Here is a 24,981-nt window from a genome sequence, read left to right as displayed (position 1 = left end):
TATAAGGTAATACGTTATAACGTTATACCATATAACGTAATACGTTATAACGTTATTCCATATAACGTAATACGTTGTGACGTAATACCATATAACGTAATACGTTATAACGTTATACCATATAACGTGTTACGTTATGACGTAATACCATATAACGTAATACGTTATAACGTTATACCATATAACGTAATACGCTATAACGTAATACCATATAACGTAATACGTTATAACGTTATACCATATAACGTAATACGTTATAACGTAATACCATATAACGTAATACGTTACGACGTTGTACCATATGACGTTATACCATATAAGGTAATACGTTATAACGTTATACCACATAACGTTATACCATATAACGTAATACGTTATAACGTTATACCATATAACGTAATACGTTATAACGTAATACCATATAACGTAATACGTTATAACGTTATACCATATAACGTAATACGTTATAACGTAATACCATATAACGTAATACGTTATAACGTAATACCATATAACGTAATACGTTATAACGTTATACCATATAACGTAATACGTTATAACGTAATACCATATAACGTAATACGTTATAACGTTATACCATATGACGTAATACCATATAAGGTAATACGTTATAACGTTATACCACATAACGTTATACCATATAACGTAATACGTTATAACGTTATACCATATAACGTAATACGTTATAACGTTATACCATATATCGTAATACGTTATAACTTTATACCATATAACGTAATACGTTATAACGTTATACCATATAAGGTAAAACGTTATAACGTTATACCATATAACGTAATGCGTTATGACGTAATACAATATAACGTAATACGTTATAACGTTATACCATATAACGTGTTACGTTATGACGTAATACCATATAACGTAATACGTTATAACGTTATACCATATAACGTAATACGCTATAACGTAATACCATATAACGTAATACGTTATAACGTTATACCATATAACGTAATACGTTGTGACATAATACCATATAACGTAATACGTTATAACGTGATACCATATAACGTAATACGTTATAACGTTATACCATATGACGTAATACCATATAAGGTAATACGTTATAACGTCATACCACATAACGTTATACCATATAACGTAATACGTTATAACGTTATACCATATAACGTAATACGTTATAACGTAATACCATATAACGTAATACGTTATAACGTTATACCATATAACGTAATACGTTATAACGTTATACCATATAACGTAATACGTTATAACGTTATACCATATAACGTAATACGTTATAACGTAATACCATATAACGTAATACGTTATAACGTTATACCATATGACGTAATACCATATAAGGTAATACGTTATAACGTTAAACCACATAACGTTATACCATATAACGTAATACGTTATAACGTTATACCATATAACGTAATACGTTATAACGTTATACCATATATCGTAATACGTTATAACGTTATACCATATAACGTAATACGTTATAACGTTATACCATATAAGGTAAAACGTTATAACGTTATACCATATAACGTAATACGTTATGACGTAATACAATATAACGTAATACGTTATAACGTTATACCATATAACGTGTTACGTTATGACGTAATACCATATAACGTAATACGTTATAACGTTATACCATATAACGTAATACGTTATAACGTAATACCATATAACGTAATACGTTATAACGTTATACCATATAACGTAATACGTTATAACGTAATACCATATAACGTAATACGTTATAACGTTATTCCATATAACGTAATACGTTGTGAGGTAATACCATATAACGTAATACGTTATAACGTGATACCATATAACGTAATACGTTATAACGTTATACCATATGACGTAATACCATATAAGGTAATACGTTATAACGTTATACCACATAACGTTATACCATATAACGTAATACGTTATAACGTTATACCATATAACGTAATACGTTATAACGTTATACCATATATCGTAATACGTTATAACGTTATACCATATAACGTAATACGTTATAACGTTATACCATATAAGGTAAAACGTTATAACGTTATACCATATAACGTAATACGTTATGACGTAATACAATATAACGTAATACGTTATAACGTTATTCCATATAACGTAATACGTTGTGAGGTAATACCATATAACGTAATACGTTATAACGTGATACCATATAACGTAATACGTTATAACGTTATACCATATGACGTAATACCATATAAGGTAATACGTTATAACGTTATACCACATAACGTTATACCATATAACGTAATACGTTATAACGTTATACCATATAACGTAATACGTTATAACGTTATACCATATATCGTAATACGTTATAACGTTGTACCATATAACGTAATACGTTATAACGTTATACCATATAAGGTAAAACGTTATAACGTTATACCATATAACGTAATACGTTATGACGTAATACAATATAACGTAATACGTTATAGCGTTATACCATATAACGTGTTACGTTATGACGTAATACCATATAACGTAATACGTTATAACGTTATACCATATAACGTAATACGCTATAACGTAATACCATATAATGTAATACGTTATAACGTTATACCATATAACGTAATACGTTGTGACATAATACCATATAACGTAATACGTTATAACGTGATACCATATAACGTAGTACGTTATAACGTTATACCATATGACGTAATACCATATAAGGTAATACGTTATAACGTTATACCACATAACGTTATACCATATAACGTAATACGTTATAACGTTATACCATATAACGTAATACGTTATAACGTAATACCATATAACGTAATACGTTATAACGTTATACCATATAACGTAATACGTTATAACGTTATACCATATAACGTAATACGTTATAACGTTATACCATATAACGTAATACGTTATAACGTTATACCATATAACGTAATACGTTATAACGTTATACCATATAACGTAATACGTTATAACGTAATACCATATAACGTAATACGTTATAACGTTATACCATATAACGTAATACGTCATAACGTAATACCATATAACGTAATACGTTATAACGTTATACCATATAACGTAATACGTTATAACGTAATACCATATAACGTAATACGTTATAAAGTTATACCATATGACGTTATGCCATATAAGGTAATACGTTATAATGTTATACCATATAACGTAATACGTTATAACGTTATTCCATATAACGTAATACGTTGTGAGGTAATGCCATATAACGTAATACGTTATAACGTGATACCATATAACGTAATACGTTATAACGTTATACCATATGACGTAATACCATATAAGGTAATACGTTATAACGTTATACCACATAACGTTATACCATATAACGTAATACGTTATAACGATATACCATATAACGTAATACGTTATAACGTTATACCATATATCGTAATACGTTATAACGTTATACCATATAACGCAATACGTTATAACGTTATACCATATAAGGTAAAACGTTATAACGTTATACCATATAACGTAATACGTTATGACGTAATACAATATAACGTAATACGTTATAACGTTATACCATATAACGTTTTACGTTATGACGTAATACCATATAACGTAATACGTTATAACGTTATACCATATAACGTAATACGTTATAACGTAATACCATATAACGTAATACGTTATAACGTTATACCATATAACGTAATACGTTATAACGTAATACCATATAACGTAATACGTTATAACGTTATACCATATAACGTAATACGTTATAACGTTATACCATATAAGGTAAAACGTTATAACGTTGTACCATTAAACGTAATACGTTATGACGTAATACAATATAACGTAATACGTTATAACGTTATACCATATGACGTTATAACATATAAGGTGATACGTTATAACGTTATACCATATAACGTAATACGTTATAACGTTATACCATATAACGTAATACGTTGTGACGTAATACCATATAACGTAATACGTTATGACGTAATACCATATAACGTAATACGTTATAACGTTATACCATATAACGTAATACGTTATAACGTAATACCATATAACGTAATACGTTTTGACGTAACACCATATAACGTAATACGTTATAACGTTATACCATATGACGTTATAACATATAAGGTGATACGTTATAACGTTATACCATATAACGTAATACGTTATAACGTTATACCATATAACGTAATACGTTGTGACGTAATACCATATAACGTAATACGTTATAACGTGACACCATATAACGTAATACGTTATAACGTTATACCATATGACGTAATAACATATAAGGTAATACGTTATAACGTTATACCACATAACGTTATACCATATAACGTAATACGTTATAACGTTATACCATATAACGTAATACGTTATAACGTTATACCATATAAGGTAAAACGTTATAACGTTATACCATATAACGTAATACGTTATGACGTAATACAATATAACGTAATACGTTATAACGTTATACCATGTAACGTGTTACGTTATGACGTAATACCATATAACGTAATACTTTATAACGTTATACCATATAACGTAATACGTTATAACGTAATACCATATAACGTAATACGTTATAACGTTATACCATATAACGTGTTACGTTATGACGTTATACCATATAACGTAATACGTTATAACGTAATACCATATAACGTAATACGTTATGACGTAATACCATATAACGTAATACGTTATAACGTTATACCATATAACGTAATACGTTATAACGTTATACCATATAACGTAATACGTTATAACGTAATACCATATAACGTAATACGTTATAACGTTATACCATATGACGTAATACCATATAAGGTAATACGTTATAACGTTATACCACATAACGTTATACCATATAACGTAATACGTTATAACGTTATACCATATATCGTAATACGTTATAACGTTATACCATATAACGTAATACGTTATAACGTTATACCATATAAGGTAAAACGTTATAACGTTATACCATATAACGTAATACGTTATGACGTAATACAATATAACGTAATACGTTATAACGTTATACCATATAACGTGTTACGTTATGTCGTAATACCATATAACGTAATACGTTATGACGTAATACAATATAACGTAATACGTTATAACGTTATACCATATAACGTGTTACGTTATGACGTAATACCATATAACGTAATACGTTATGACGTAATACAGTATAACGTAATACGTTATAACGTTATACCATATAACGTGTTACGTTATGACGTAATACCATATAACGTAATACGTTATAACGTTATACCATATAACGTAATACGTTATAACGTAATACCATATAACGTAATACGTTATGACGTAATACGTTATAACGTTATACCATATAACGTAATACGTTATAACGTTATTCCATATAACGTAATACGTTGTGACGTAATACCATATAACGTAATACGTTATAACGTGATACCATATAACGTAATACGTTATAACGTTATACCATATAACGTAATACGTTATAACGTTATACCATATATCGTAATACGTTATAACGTTATACCATATAACGTAATACGTTATAACGTTATTCCATATAAGGTAATACGTTATAACGTTATACCATATGACGTAATACCATACAAGGTAATACGTTATAACGTTATACCACATAACGTTATACCATATAACGTAATACGTTATAACGTTATATCATATAACGTAATACGTTATAATGTTATACCATATATCGTAATACGTTATAACGTTATACCATATAACGTAATACGTTATAACGTTATACCATATAAGGTAATACGTTATAACGTTATACCACATAACGTTATACCATATAACGTAATACGTTATAACGTTATACCATATAACGTAATACGTTATAACGTTATTCCATATAACGTAATACGTTGTGACGTAATACCATATAACGTAATACGTTATAACGTGATACCATATAACGTAATACGTTATAACGTTATACCATATAACGTAATACGTTATAACGTTATACAATATATCGTAATACGTTATAACGTTATACCATATAACGTAATACTTTATAACGTTATACCATATAAGGTAAAACGTTATAACGTTATACCATATAACGTAATACGTTATGACGTAATACAATATAACGTAATACGTTATAACGTTATACCATATAACGTGTTACGTTATGACGTAATACCATATAACGTAATACGTTATAACGTTATACCATATAACGTAATACGTTATAACGTAATACCATATAACGTAATACGTTATAACGTTATACCATATAACGTGTTACGTTATGTCGTAATACCATATAACGTAATACGTTATAACGTTATACCATATAACGTAATACGTTATAACGTAATACCATATAACGTAATACGTTATGACGTAATACAATATAACGTAATACGTTATAACGTTATACCATATAACGTGTTACGTTATGACGTAATACCATATAACGTAATACGATATAACGTTATACAATATAACGTAATACGTTATAACGTAATACCATATAACGTAATACGTTATAACGTTATACCATATAACGTAATACGTTATAACGTTATACCATATAAGGTAATACGTTATAACGTTATACCACATAACGTTATACCATATAACGTAATACGTTATAACGTTATACCATATAACGTAATACGTTATAACGTTATTCCATATAACGTAATACGTTGTGACGTAATACCATATAACGTAATACGTTATAACGTGATACCATATAACGTAATACGTTATAACGTTATACCATATAACGTAATACGTTATAACGTTATACCATATATCGTAATACGTTATAACGTTATACCATATAACGTAATACGTTATAACGTTATGCCATATAAGGTAAAACGTTATAACGTTATACCATATAACGTAATACGTTATGACGTAATACAATATAACGTAATACGTTATAACGTTATACCATATAACGTGTTACGTTATGACGTAATACCATATAACGTAATACGTTATAACGTTATACCATATGACGTAATACGTTATAACGTAATACCATATAACGCAATACGTTAAAAACGTTATACCATATAACGTAATACGTTTTGACGTAACACCATATAACGTAATACGTTATAACGTTATACCATATGACGTTATAACATATAAAGTGATACGTTATAACGTTATACCATATAACGTAATACGTTATAACGTTATACCATATGACGTAATACCATATAAGGTAATACGTTATAACGTTATACCACATAACGTTATACCATATAACGTAATACGTTATAACGTTATACCATATAACGTAATACGTTATAACGTTATACCATATATCGTAATACGTTATAACGTTATACCATATAACGTAATACGTTATAACGTTATACCATATAAGGTAAAACGTTATAACGTTGTACCATTAAACGTAATACGTTATGACGTAATACAATATAACGTAATACGTTATAACGTTATACCATATAACGTGTTACGTTATGACGTAATACCATATAACGTAATACGTTATAACGTTATACCATATAACGTAATACGTTATAACGTAATACCATATAACGTAATACGTTTTGACGTAACACCATATAACGTAATACGTTATAACGTTATACCATATGACGTTATAACATATAAGGTGATACGTTATAACGTTATACCATATAACGTAATACGTTATAACGTTATACCATATAACGTAATACGTTATGACGTAATACCATATAACGTAATACGTTATAACGTTATACCATATAACGTAATACGTTATAACGTTATACCATATAACGTGTTACGTTATGACGTAATACCATATAACGTAATACGTTATGACGTAATACAATATAACGTAATACGTTATAACGTTATACCATATAACGTGTTACGTTATGACGTAATACCATATAACGTAATACGTTATAACGTTATACCATATAACGTAATACGTTATAACGTAATACCATATAACGTAATACGTTATGACGTAATACGTTATAACGTTATACCATATAACGTAATACGTTATAACGTTATTCCATATAACGTAATACGTTGTGACGTAATACCATATAACGTAATACGTTATAACGTGATACCATATAACGTAATACGTTATAACGTTATACCATATAACGTAATACGTTATAACGTTATACCATATATCGTAATACGTTATAACGTTATACCATATAACGTAATACGTTATAACGTTATACCATATAAGGTAATACGTTATAACGTTATACCATATGACGTAATACCATATAAGGTAATACGTTATAACGTTATACCACATAACGTTATACCATATAACGTAATACGTTATAACGTTATATCATATAACGTAATACGTTATAACGTTATACCATATATCGTAATACGTTATAACGTTATACCATATAACGTAATACGTTATAACGTTATACCATATAAGGTAATACGTTATAACGTTATACCACATAACGTTATACCATATAACGTAATACGTTATAACGTTATACCATATAACGTAATACGTTATAACGTTATTCCATATAACGTAATACGTTGTGACGTAATACCATATAACGTAATACGTTATAACGTGATACCATATAACGTAATACGTTATAACGTTATACCATATAACGTAATCCGTTATAACGTTATACCATATATCGTAATACGTTATAACGTTATACCATATAACGTAATACGTTATAACGTTATACCATATAAGGTAAAACGTTATAACGTTATACCATATAACGTAATACGTTATGACGTAATACAATATAACGTAATACGTTATAACGTTATACCATATAGCGTGTTACGTTATGTCGTAATACCATATAACGTAATACGTTATGACGTAATACAATATAACGTAATACGTTATAACGTTATACCATATAACGTGTTACGTTATGACGTAATACCATATAACGTAATACGTTATGACGTAATACAATATAACGTAATACGTTATAACGTTATACCATATAACGTGTTACGTTATGACGTAATACCATATAACGTAATACGTTATAACGTTATACCATATAACGTAATACGTTATAACGTAATACCATATAACGTAATACGTTATGACGTAATACGTTATAACGTTATACCATATAACGCAATACGTTATAACGTTATTCCATATAACGTAATACGTTGTGACGTAATACCATATAACGTAATACGTTATAACGTGATACCATATAACGTAATACGTTATAACGTTATACCATATAACGTAATACGTTATAACGTTATACCATATATCGTAATACGTTATAACGTTATACCATATAAGGTAATACGTTATAACGTTATACCATATAAGGTAATACGTTATAACGTTATACCACATAACGTTATACCATATAACGTAATACGTTATAACGTTATACCATATAACGTAATACGTTGTAACGTTATTCCATATAACGTAATACGTTGTGACGTAATACCATATAACGTAATACGTTATAACGTGATACCATATAACGTAATACGTTATAACGTTATACCATATAACGTAATACGTTATAACGTTATACCATATATCGTAATACGTTATAACGTTATACCATATAACGTAATACGTTATAACGTTATACCATATAAGGTAAAACGTTATAATGTTATACCATATAACGTAATACGTTATGACGTAATACAATATAACGTAATACGTTATAACGTTATACCATATAACGTGTTACGTTATGACGTAATACCATATAACGTAATAAGTTATAACGTTATACCATATAACGTAATACGTTATAACGTAATACGTTATAACGTTATACCATATAACGTAATACGTTATAACGTTATTCCATATAACGTAATACGTTGTGACGTAATACCATATAACGTAATACGTTATGACGTAATACAATATAACGTAATACGTTATAACGTTATACCATATAACGTGTTACGTTATGACGTAATACCATATAACGTAATACGTTATAACGTTATACCATATAACGTAATACGTTATAACGTAATACCATATAACGTAATACGTTATAACGTTATACCATATAACGTGTTACGTTATGTCGTAATACCATATAACGTAATACGTTATAACGTTATACCATATAACGTAATACGTTATAACGTAATACCATATAACGTAATACGTTATGACGTAATACAATATAACGTAATACGTTATAACGTTATACCATATAACGTGTTACGTTATGACGTAATACCATATAACGTAATACGATATAACGTTATACAATATAACGTAATACGTTATAACGTAATACCATATAACGTAATACGTTATAACGCTATACCATATAACGTAATACGTTATAACGTTATACCATATAACGCAATACGTTAAAAACGTTATACCATATAACGTAATACGTTTTGACGTAACACCATATAACGTAATACGTTATAACGTTATACCATATGACGTTATAACATATAAAGTGATACGTTATAACGTTATACCATATAACGTAATACGTTATAACGTTATACCATATGACGTAATACGTTATAACGTTATACCATATAAGGTAAAACGTTATAACGTTGTACCATTAAACGTAATACGTTATGACGTAATACCATATAACGCAATACGTTAAAAACGTTATACCATATAACGTAATACGTTTTGACGTAACACCATATAACGTAATACGTTATAACGTTATACCACATAACGTTATACCATATAACGTAATACGTTATAACGTGATACCATATAACGTAATACGTTATAACGTTATACCATATGACGTAATAACTTATAAGGTAATACGTTATAACGTTATACCACATAACGTTATACCGTATAACGTAATACGTTATAACGTTATACCATATAACGTAATACGTTATAACGTTATACCATATAAGGTAAAACGTTATAACGTTATACCATATAACGTAATACGTTATGACGTAATACAATATAACGTAATACGTTATAACGTTATACCATGTAACGTGTTACGTTATGACGTAATACCATATAACGTAATACGTTATAACGTTATACCATATAACGTAATACGTTATAACGTAATACCATATAACGTAATACGTTATAACGTTATACCATATAACGTGTTACGTTATGTCGTAATACCATATAACGTAATACGTTATAACGTTATACCATATAACGTAATACGTTATAACGTAATACCATATAACGTAATACGTTATGACGTAATACCATATAACGTAATACGTTATAACGTTATACCATATAACGTAATACGTTATAACGTTATACCATATAACGTAATACGTTATAACGTTATACCATATAACGTAATACGTTATAACGTAATACCATATAACGTAATACGTTATAACGTTATACCATATGACGTAATACCATATAAGGTAATACGTTATAACGTTATACCACATAACGTTATACCATATAACGTAATACGTTATAACGTTATACCATATATCGTAATACGTTATAACGTTATACCATATAACGTAATACGTTATAACGTTATACCATATAAGGTAAAACGTTATAACGTTATACCATATAACGTAATACGTTATGACGTAATAAAATATAACGTAATACGTTATAACGTTATACCATATAACGTGTTACGTTATGTCGTTATACCATATAACGTAATACGTTATGACGTAATACAATATAACGTAATACGTTATAACGTTATACCATATAACGTGTTACGTTATGACGTAATACCATATAACGTAATACGTTATGACGTAATACAATATAACGTAATACGTTATAACGTTATACCATATAACGTGTTACGTTATGACGTAATACCATATAACGTAATACGTTATAACGTTATACCATATAACGTAATACGTTATAACGTTATACCATATAACGTAATACGTTATAACGTTATACCATATAACGTAATACGTTATAACGTTATACCATATAACGTAATACGTTATAACGTTATACCATATAACGTATTACGTTATAACGTAATACCATATAACGTAATACGTTATAACGTTATACCATATGACGTAATACCATATAAGGTAATACGTTATAACGTTATACCACATAACGTTATACCATATAACGTAATACGTTATAACGTTATATCATATAACGTAATACGTTATAACGTTATACCATATATCGTAATACGTTATAACGTTATACCATATAACGTAATACGTTATAACGTTATACCATATAAGGTAAAACGTTATAACGTTATACCATATAACGTAATACGTTATGACGTAATACAATATAACGTAATACGTTATAACGTTATACCATATAACGTGTTACGTTATGACGTAATACCATATAACGTAATACGTTATGACGTAATACAATATAACGTAATACGTTATAACGTTATACCATATAACGTGTTACGTTATGACGTAATACCATATAACGTAATACGTTATAACGTTATACCATATAACGTAATACGTTATAACGTAATACCATATAACGTAATACGTTATGACGTAATACGTTATAACGTTATACCATATAACGTAATACGTTATAACGTTATTCCATATAACGTAATACGTTGTGACGTAATACCATATAACGTAATACGTTATAACGTGATACCATATAACGTAATACGTTATAACGTTATACCATATAACGTAATACGTTATAACGTTATACCATATATCGTAATACGTTATAACGTTATACCATATAACGTAATACGTTATAACGTTATACCATATAAGGTAATACGTTATAACGTTATACCATATGACGTAATACCATATAAGGTAATACGTTATAACGTTATACCACATAACGTTATACCATATAACGTAATACGTTATAACGTTATATCATATAACGTAATACGTTATAACGTTATACCATATATCGTAATACGTTATAACGTTATACCATATAACGTAATACGTTATAACGTTATACCATATAAGGTAATACGTTATAACGTTATACCACATAACGTTATACCATATAACGTAATACGTTATAACGTTATACCATATAACGTAATACGTTATAACGTTATTCCATATAACGTAATACGTTGTGACGTAATACCATATAACGTAATACGTTATAACGTGATACCATATAACGTAATACGTTATAACGTTATACCATATAACGTAATCCGTTATAACGTTATACCATATATCGTAATACGTTATAACGTTATACCATATAACGTAATACGTTATAACGTTATACCATATAAGGTAAAACGTTATAACGTTATACCATATAACGTAATACGTTATGACGTAATACAATATAACGTAATACGTTATAACGTTATACCATATAACGTGTTACGTTATGTCGTAATACCATATAACGTAATACGTTATGACGTAATACAATATAACGTAATACGTTATAACGTTATACCATATAACGTGTTACGTTATGACGTAATACCATATAACGTAATACGTTATGACGTAATACAATATAACGTAATACGTTATAACGTTATACCATATAACGTGTTACGTTATGACGTAATACCATATAACGTAATACGTTATAACGTTATACCATATAACGTAATACGTTATAACGTAATACCATATAACGTAATACGTTATGACGTAATACGTTATAACGTTATACCATATAACGTAATACGTTATAACGTTATTCCATATAACGTAATACGTTGTGACGTAATACCATATAACGTAATACGTTATAACGTGATACCATATAACGTAATACGTTATAACGTTATACCATATAACGTAATACGTTATAACGTTATACCATATATCGTAATACGTTATAACGTTATACCATATAACGTAATACGTTATAACGTTATACCATATAAGGTAATACGTTATAACGTTATACCACATAACGTTATACCATATAACGTAATACGTTATAACGTTATACCATATAACGTAATACGTTATAACGTTATTCCATATAACGTAATACGTTGTGACGTAATACCATATAACGTAATACGTTATAACGTGATACCATATAACGTAATACGTTATAACGTTATACCATATAACGTAATACGTTATAACGTTATACCATATATCGTAATACGTTATAACGTTATACCATATAACGTAATACGTTATAACGTTATACCATATAAGGTAAAACGTTATAACGTTATACCATATAACGTAATACGTTATGACGTAATACAATATAACGTAATACGTTATAACTTTATACCATATAACGTGTTACGTTATGACGTAATACCATATAACGTAATAAGTTATAACGTTATACCATATAACGTAATACGTTATAACGTTATACCACATAACGTTATACCATATAACGTAATACGTTATAACGTTATATCATATAACGTAATACGTTATGACGTTATACCATATATCGTAATACGTTATAACGTTATACCATATAACGTAATACGTTATAACGTTATACCATATAAGGTAAAACGTTATAACGTTATACCATATAACGTAATACGTTATGACGTAATACAATATAACGTAATACGTTATAACGTTATACCATATAACGTGTTACGTTATGACGTAATACCATATAACGTAATACGTTATAACGTTATACCATATAACGTAATACGTTATAACGTAATACCATATAACGTAATACGTTATAACGTTATACCATATAACGTAATACGTTATAACGTAATACTATATAACGTAATACGTTATAACGTTATACCATATGACGTTATACCATATAAGGTAATACGTTATAACGTTATACCATATAACGTAATACCATATAACGTAATACCTTATAACGTTATACCATATATCGTAATACGTTATAACGTTATACCATATAACGCAATACGTTATAACGTGATACCATATAACGTAATACGTTATAACGTTATACCATATAACGTAATCCGTTATAACGTTATACCATATATCGTAATACGTTATAACGTTATACCATATAACGTAATACGTTATAACGTAATACCATATAACGTAATACGTTATAACGTTATACCATATAACGTGTTACGTTATGTCGTAATACCATATAACGTAATACGTTATAACGGTATACCATATATCGTAATACGTTATAACGTTATACCATATAACGTAATACGTTATAACGTTATACCATATAAGGTAAAACGTTATAACGTTATACCATATAACGTAATACGTTATGACGTAATACAATATAACGTAATACGTTATAACGTTATACCATATAACGTAATACGTTATAACGTAATACCGTATAACGTAATACGTTATAACGTTATACCATATAACGTGTTACGTTATGTCGTAATACCATATAACGTAATACGTTATAACGTTATACCATATAACGTAATACGTTATAACGTAATACCATATAACGTAATACGTTATGACGTAATACCATATAACGTAATACGTTATAACGTTATACCATATAACGTGTTACGTTATGACGTAATACCATATAACGTAATACGTTATAACGTTATACCATATAACGTAATACGTTATAACGTAATACCATATAACGTAATACGTTATAACGTTATACCATATAACGTAATACGTTATAACGTTATACCATATAACGTAATACGTTATAACGTTACAACGTTATACCATATAACGTAATACGTTATAACGTTATACCATATAACGTATTACGTTATAACGTAATACCATATAACGTAATACGTTATAACGTTATACCATATGACGCAATACCATATAAGGTAATACGTTATAACGTTATACCACATAACGTTATACCATATAACGTAATACGTTATAACGTTATATCATATTACGTAATACGTTATAACGTTATACCATATATCGTAATACGTTATAACGTTATACCATATAACGTAATACGTTATAACGTTATACCATATAAGGTAAAACGTTATAACGTTATACCATATAACGTAATACGTTATGACGTAATACAATATAACGTAATACGTTATAACGTTATACCATATAACGTGTTACGTTATGACGTAATACCATATAACGTAATACGTTATAACGTTATACCATATAACGTAATACGTTATAACGTAATACCATATAACGTAATACGTTATAACGTTATACCATATAACGTGTTACGTTATGTCGTAATACCATATAACGTAATACGTTATAACGTTATACCATATAACGTAATACGTTATAACGTAATACCATATAACGTAATACGTTATGACGTAATACAATATAACGTAATACGTTATAACGTTATACCATATGACGTAATACCATATAAGGTAATACGTTATAACGTTATACCACATAACGTTATACCATATAACGTAATACGTTATAACGTTATACCATATAAGGTAAAACGTTATAACGTTATACCATATAACGTAATACGTTATGACGTAATACAATATAACGTAATACGTTATAACGTTATACCATATAACGTGTTACGTTATGACGTAATACCATATAACGTAATACGTTATAACGTTATACCATATAACGTAATACGTTATAACGTAATACCATATAACGTAATACGTTATAACGTTATACCATATAACGTAATACGTTATAACGTAATACTATATAACGTAATACGTTATAACGTTATACCATATGACGTTATACCATATAAGGTAATACGTTATAACGTTATACCATATAACGTAATACCATATAACGTAATACCTTATAACGTTATACCATATATCGTAATACGTTATAACGTTATACCATATAACGCAATACGTTATAACGTTATACCATATAAGGTAAAACGTTATAACGTTATACCATATAACGTAATACGTTATAACGTTATACCATATAACGTGTTACGTTATGTCGTAATACCATATAAGGTAATACGTTATAACGTTATACCACATAACGTTATACCATATAACGTAATACGTTATAACGTTATACCATATAACATAATACGTTATAACGTAATACCATATAACGTAATACGTTATAACGTTATACCATATGACGTTATAACATATAAGGTGATACGTTATAACGTTATACCATATAACGTAATACGTTATAACGTTATACCATATAACGTAATACGTTATAACGTAATACCATATAACGTAATACGTTATAACGTTAAACCATATAACGTGTTACGTTATGTCGTAATACCATATAACGTAATACGTTATAACGTTATACCATATAACGTAATACGTTATAACGTAATACCATATAACGTAATACGTTATGACGTAATACAATATAACGCAATACGTTGTAACGTTATACCATATAACGTGTTACGTTATGACGTAATACCATATAACGTAATACGTTATAACGTTATACCATATGACGTAATACCATATAAGGTAATACGTTATAACGTTATACCACATAACGTTATACCATATAACGTAATACGTTATAACATTATACCATATAACGTAATACGTTATAACGTAATACCATATAACGCAATACGTTAAAAACGTTATACCATATAACGTAATACGTTTTGACGTAACACCATATAACGTAATACGTTATAACGTTATACCATATGACGTTATAACATATAAGGTGATACGTTATAACGTTATACCATATAACGTAATACGTTATAACGTTATACCATATAACGTAACACGTTGTAACGTAATACCATATAACGTAATACGTTATAACGTTATACCATATAACGTGTTACGTTATGTCGCAATACCATATAACGTAATACGTTATAACGTTATACCATATAACGTAATACGTTATAACGTAATACCATATAACGCAATACGTTATAACGTAATACCATATAACGTAATACGTTTTGACGTAACACCATATAACGTAATACGTTATAACGTTATACCATATGACGTTATAACATATAAGGTGATACGTTATAACGTTATACCATATAACGTAATACGTTATAACGTAATACCATATAACGTAATACGTTATGACGTAATACAATATAACGTAATACGTTATAACGTTATACCATATAACGTGTTACGTTATAACGTAATACCATATAACGCAATACGTTAAAAACGTTATACCATATAACGTAATACGTTTTGACGTAACACCATATAACGTAATACGTTATAACGTTATACCATATAACGTAATACGTTATAATGTTATACCATATAACGTAATACGCTATAACGTTATACCATATAACGTAATACGTTATAATGTTATACCATATAACGTAATACGTTATAACGTTATACCATATAACGTATTACGTTATAACGTAATACCATATAACGTAGTACGTTATAACGTTATACCATATAACGTAATACGTTATGACGTAATACAATATAACGTAATACGTTATAACGTTATACCATATAACGTGTTACGTTATGACGTAATACCGTATAACGTAATACGTTATAACGTTATACCATATAACGTAATACGTTATAACGTAATACCATATAACGTAATACGTTATAACGTTATACCATATAACGTAATACGTTATAACGTAATACCATATAACGTAATACGTTATAACGTTATACCATATGACGTTATACCATATAAGGTAATACGTTATAACGTTATACCACATAACGTTATACCATATAACGTAATACGTTATAACGTTATACCATATAACGTAATACGTTATAACGTTATACCATATAACGTAATACGTTATAACGTAATACCATATAACGTAATACTTTATAACGTTATACCATATAACGTAATACGTTATAACGTAATACCATATAACGTAATACGTTACAACGTTATACCATATGACGTTATACCATATAAGGTAATACGTTATAACGTTATACCATATAACGTAATACGTTATAACGTTATTCCATATAACGTAATACGTTGTGACGTAATACCATATAACGTAATACGTTATAACGTGATACCATATAACGTAATACGTTATAACGTTATACCATATGACGTAATACCATATAAGGTAATACGTTATAACGTTATACCACATAACGTTATACCATATAACGCAATACGTTATAACGTTATACCATATATCGTAATACGTTATAACGTTATACCATATAACGTAATACGTTAAAAACGTTATACCATAAAACGTAATACGTTATAACGTAATACCATATAACGTAATACGTTATAACGTTATACCATATAACGTGTTACGTTATGTCGTAATACCATATAACGTAATACGTTATAACGTTATACCATATAACGTAATACGTTATAACGTAATACCATATAACGTAATACGTTATGACGTAATACAATATAGCGTAATACGTTATAACGTTATACCATATAACGTGTTACGTTATGACGTAATACCATATAACGTAATACGATATAACGTTATACAATATAACGTAATACGTTATAACGTAATACCATATAACGTAATACGTTATAACGTTATACCATATAACGTAATACGTTATAACGTTATACCATATGACGTTATAACATATAAAGTGATACGTTATAACGTTATACCATATAACGTAATACGTTATAACGTTATACCATATGACGTAATACCATATAAGGTAATACGTTATAACGTTATACCACATAACGTTATACCATATAACGTAATACGTTATAACGTTATACCATATAACGTAATACGTTATAACGTTATACCATATATCGTAATACGTTATAACGTTATACCATATAACGTAATACGTTATAACGTTATACCATATAAGGTAAAACGTTATAACGTTGTACCATTAAACGTAATACGTTATGACGTAATACAATATAACGTAATACGTTATAACGTTATACCATATAACGTGTTACGTTATGACGTAATACCATATAACGTAATACGTTATAACGTTATACCATATAACGTAATACGTTATAACGTAATACCATATAACGTAATACGTTATGACGTAATACAATATAACGTAATACGTTATAACGTTATACCATATAACGTGTTACGTTATAACGTAATACCATATAACGCAATACGTTAAAAACGTTATACCATATAACGTAATACGTTTTGACGTAACACCATATAACGTAATACGTTATAACGTTATACCATATAACGTAATACGTTATAATGTTATACCATATAACGTAATACGCTATAACGTTATACCATATAACGTAATACGTTATAATGTTATACCATATAACGTAATACGTTATAACGTTATACCATATAACGTATTACGTTATAACGTAATACCATATAACGTAGTACGTTATAACGTTATACCATATAACGTAATACGTTATGACGTAATACAATATAACGTAATACGTTATAACGTTATACCATATAACGTGTTACGTTATGACGTAATACCGTATAACGTAATACGTTATAACGTTATACCATATAACGTAATACGTTATAACGTAATACCATATAACGTAATACGTTATAACGTTATACCATATAACGTAATACGTTATAACGTAATACCATATAACGTAATACGTTATAACGTTATACCATATGACGTTATACCATATAAGGTAATACGTTATAACGTTATACCACATAACGTTATACCATATAACGTAATACGTTATAACGTTATACCATATAACGTAATACGTTATAACGTTATACCATATAACGTAATACGTTATAACGTAATACCATATAACGTAATACTTTATAACGTTATACCATATAACGTAATACGTTATAACGTAATACCATATAACGTAATACGTTACAACGTTATACCATATGACGTTATACCATATAAGGTAATACGTTATAACGTTATACCATATAACGTAATACGTTATAACGTTATTCCATATAACGTAATACGTTGTGACGTAATACCATATAACGTAATACGTTATAACGTGATACCATATAACGTAATACGTTATAACGTTATACCATATGACGTAATACCATATAAGGTAATACGTTATAACGTTATACCACATAACGTTATAGCATATAACGCAATACGTTATAACGTTATACCATATATCGTAATACGTTATAACGTTATACCATATAACGTAATACGTTAAAAACGTTATACCATAAAACGTAATACGTTATAACGTAATACCATATAACGTAATACGTTATAACGTTATACCATATAACGTGTTACGTTATGTCGTAATACCATATAACGTAATACGTTATAACGTTATACCATATAACGTAATACGTTATAACGTAATACCATATAACGTAATACGTTATGACGTAATACAATATAGCGTAATACGTTATAACGTTATACCATATAACGTGTTACGTTATGACGTAATACCATATAACGTAATACGATATAACGTTATACAATATAACGTAATACGTTATAACGTAATACCATATAACGTAATACGTTATAACGTTATACCATATAACGTAATACGTTATAACGTTATACCATATGACGTTATAACATATAAAGTGATACGTTATAACGTTATACCATATAACGTAATACGTTATAACGTTATACCATATGACGTAATACCATATAAGGTAATACGTTATAACGTTATACCACATAACGTTATACCATATAACGTAATACGTTATAACGTTATACCATATAACGTAATACGTTATAACGTTATACCATATATCGTAATACGTTATAACGTTATACCATATAACGTAATACGTTATAACGTTATACCATATAAGGTAAAACGTTATAACGTTGTACCATTAAACGTAATACGTTATGACGTAATACAATATAACGTAATACGTTATAACGTTATACCATATAACGTGTTACGTTATGACGTAATACCATATAACGTAATACGTTATAACGTTATACCATATAACGTAATACGTTATAACGTAATACCATATAACGTAATACGTTTTGACGTAACACCATATAACGTAATACGTTATACCATATGACGTTATAACATATAAGGTGATACGTTATAACGTTATACCATATAACGTAATACGTTATAACGTTATACCATATAACGTAATACGTTGTGACGTAATACCATATAACGTAATACGTTATAACGTGATACCATATAACGTAATACGTTATAACGTTATACCATATGACGTAATAACATATAAGGTAATACGTTATAACGTTATACCACATAACGTTATACCATATAACGTAATACGTTATAACGTTATACCATATAACGTAATACGTTATAACGTTATACCATATAAGGTAAAACGTTATAACGTTATACCATATAACGTAATACGTTATGACGTAATACAATATAACGTAATACGTTATAACGTTATACCATATAACGTGTTACGTTATGACGTAATACCATATAACGTAATACGTTATAACGTTAAACCATATAACGTGTTACGTTATGTCGTAATACCATATAACGTAATACGTTATAACGTTATACCATATAACGTAATACGTTATAACGTAATACCATATAACGTAATACGTTATGACGTAATACAATATAACGCAATACGTTGTAACGTTATACCATATAACGTGTTACGTTATGACGTAATACCATATAACGTAATACGTTATAACGTTATACCATATGACGTAATACCATATAAGGTAATACGTTATAACGTTATACCACATAACGTTATACCATATAACGTAATACGTTATAACATTATACCATATAACGTAATACGTTATAACGTAATACCATATAACGCAATACGTTAAAAACGTTATACCATATAACGTAATACGTTTTGACGTAACACCATATAACGTAATACGTTATAACGTTATACCATATGACGTTATAACATATAAGGTGATACGTTATAACGTTATACCATATAACGTAATACGTTATAACGTTATACCATATAACGTAACACGTTGTAACGTAATACCATATAACGTAATACGTTATAACGTTATACCATATAACGTGTTACGTTATGTCGCAATACCATATAACGTAATACGTTATAACGTTATACCATATAACGTAATACGTTATAACGTAATACCATATAACGCAATACGTTATAACGTAATACCATATAACGTAATACGTTTTGACGTAACACCATATAACGTAATACGTTATAACGTTATACCATATGACGTTATAACATATAAGGTGATACGTTATAACGTTATACCATATAACGTAATACGTTATAACGTAATACCATATAACGTAATACGTTATGACGTAATACAATATAACGTAATACGTTATAACGTTATACCATATAACGTGTTACGTTATAACGTAATACCATATAACGCAATACGTTAAAAACGTTATACCATATAACGTAATACGTTTTGACGTAACACCATATAACGTAATACGTTATAACGTTATACCATATAACGTAATACGTTATAATGTTATACCATATAACGTAATACGCTATAACGTTATACCATATAACGTAATACGTTATAATGTTATACCATATAACGTAATACGTTATAACGTTATACCATATAACGTATTACGTTATAACGTAATACCATATAACGTAGTACGTTATAACGTTATACCATATAACGTAATACGTTATGACGTAATACAATATAACGTAATACGTTATAACGTTATACCATATAACGTGTTACGTTATGACGTAATACCGTATAACGTAATACGTTATAACGTTATACCATATAACGTAATACGTTATAACGTAATACCATATAACGTAATACGTTATAACGTTATACCATATAACGTAATACGTTATAACGTAATACCATATAACGTAATACGTTATAACGTTATACCATATGACGTTATACCATATAAGGTAATACGTTATAACGTTATACCACATAACGTTATACCATATAACGTAATACGTTATAACGTTATACCATATAACGTAATACGTTATAACGTTATACCATATAACGTAATACGTTATAACGTAATACCATATAACGTAATACTTTATAACGTTATACCATATAACGTAATACGTTATAACGTAATACCATATAACGTAATACGTTACAACGTTATACCATATGACGTTATACCATATAAGGTAATACGTTATAACGTTATACCATATAACGTAATACGTTATAACGTTATTCCATATAACGTAATACGTTGTGACGTAATACCATATAACGTAATACGTTATAACGTGATACCATATAACGTAATACGTTATAACGTTATACCATATGACGTAATACCATATAAGGTAATACGTTATAACGTTATACCACATAACGTTATACCATATAACGCAATACGTTATAACGTTATACCATATATCGTAATACGTTATAACGTTATACCATATAACGTAATACGTTAAAAACGTTATACCATAAAACGTAATACGTTATAACGTAATACCATATAACGTAATACGTTATAACGTTATACCATATAACGTGTTACGTTATGTCGTAATACCATATAACGTAATACGTTATAACGTTATACCATATAACGTAATACGTTATAACGTAATACCATATAACGTAATACGTTATGACGTAATACAATATAGCGTAATACGTTATAACGTTATACCATATAACGTGTTACGTTATGACGTAATACCATATAACGTAATACGATATAACGTTATACAATATAACGTAATACGTTATAACGTAATACCATATAACGTAATACGTTATAACGTTATACCATATAACGTAATACGTTATAACGTTATACCATATGACGTTATAACATATAAAGTGATACGTTATAACGTTATACCATATAACGTAATACGTTATAACGTTATACCATATGACGTAATACCATATAAGGTAATACGTTATAACGTTATACCACATAACGTTATACCATATAACGTAATACGTTATAACGTTATACCATATAACGTAATACGTTATAACGTTATACCATATATCGTAATACGTTATAACGTTATACCATATAACGTAATACGTTATAACGTTA

The sequence above is a fragment of the Bombus huntii genome, chromosome 1 (genome assembly GCF_024542735.1).
Source record: "Bombus huntii isolate Logan2020A chromosome 1, iyBomHunt1.1, whole genome shotgun sequence".
In the NCBI taxonomy this organism is placed as follows: Eukaryota; Metazoa; Arthropoda; class Insecta; order Hymenoptera; family Apidae; genus Bombus; species Bombus huntii.
Note: the sequence above shows the minus strand (reverse complement) of the source record.